Source organism: Octopus bimaculoides, chromosome 9, assembly GCF_001194135.2.
Source record: "Octopus bimaculoides isolate UCB-OBI-ISO-001 chromosome 9, ASM119413v2, whole genome shotgun sequence".
Taxonomy (NCBI): Eukaryota; Metazoa; Mollusca; class Cephalopoda; order Octopoda; family Octopodidae; genus Octopus; species Octopus bimaculoides.
In genome coordinates this window covers 28,679,833-28,680,968 of record NC_068989.1, presented here as the reverse complement: position 1 = coordinate 28,680,968, position 1,136 = coordinate 28,679,833, and the positions used below count along the sequence as shown (strand labels likewise).

General features: G+C 42.3%; 1 protein-coding gene across 2 annotated transcripts in view; it reads left to right on the top strand.

Moving 5' to 3' along the window:
- LOC106880424 (alpha-N-acetylglucosaminidase) overlaps nt 1–1,136 on the top strand; it is an 80,737-nt gene that overhangs the window by 29,755 nt on the left and 49,846 nt on the right. The gene's annotated exons all lie outside the window — the stretch shown is intronic.

The following is a 1,136-nucleotide window of genomic DNA, read 5'->3' as shown; positions in this document are numbered from 1 at the left end:
CTCCTTGTTTTTTTCTGTGTTCCTTTCTGTGGAAGAGTGTAGCCTCGAAACGTTAAAGACTTTTTCAATTCCTGAGTGTTATACTAATACATCTGTTTGTTTTCTACACCACCTGTCTTCGTCTTTTGTTTTTTTTTGTGAATTCTCCCCCATTACCAGCGCCGCCTTACTGACACTTGTGCTGGTGGCACGTGAAATAACATTTTCTCACATGAATAAAGGAGCGATGTCAGTATACATGTATGGTACACAGAAATTTTTGTTTCCTTCGTGATGCCATGCTGGGACCAGACATGAGACTGAAGAGACCAGAAGGAATCAGTTGTTCTATGCAGCCTGAAAGATATTTCATTATCCAGGGAGCAAGAACGGCTGAGTGTGCTGCCCTGGTAGACAAACTTGTCTACCACTTTCAGAATTGTTCCTTCAAGCAAGATAGCTGGTTCCACATATGGATTTCCTGGTGTAGGCTGGAACATTACAACAGTCTTGTCCAGGCTAATGCTGAGTCCATATGCCTTGCAAGAAGCAGAAATATGATTCATAAGTATTTGCATGTCATCCATTGTATGAGTGACTAAGTCACAGTGATCTGCATAAAGGATATCATAAATAAGAGACTGGAAAACTTTTGAATTGGCAGCAAATTGACGCAGATTAATGAGGCAACCAGAAGATCGATAGCTGACATATTCCCAGAGAACTAACCTTAGCAGAAGCATGAGTAAAAGCAGCAGCAAAGTACAAAGAAAAGAGAGTTGGGGCAAGGATGTCACCCTCCTTGACACCATTCTCTACAGGAGTGGGTCCCGCCTTGCCACCACCATCATTGGCCCAAGCCTCCATCCCATCATGAAATGATTTAGTTATAGATACAAAGTGATCCAGACATCCAAGTTTGCCAAGTATTTTCCATAGCAGGGTCCTGTTCAAAATGCCAAAGGCCTTTGTTCAATCAATGACTACCTGGACAAGATCCATATTCTGCTCATAGCACTCCTTCTGTATCTGTCTTGCTGTGAAAATCATATCCATTGAGGTTCAGACTGGACATCATTTACGAGACACCCATTCAGACGGGTAAGAAGAATATTTGCCAGAACCTTGCCAGCAGCTGATAATAGAGCAATACCTCT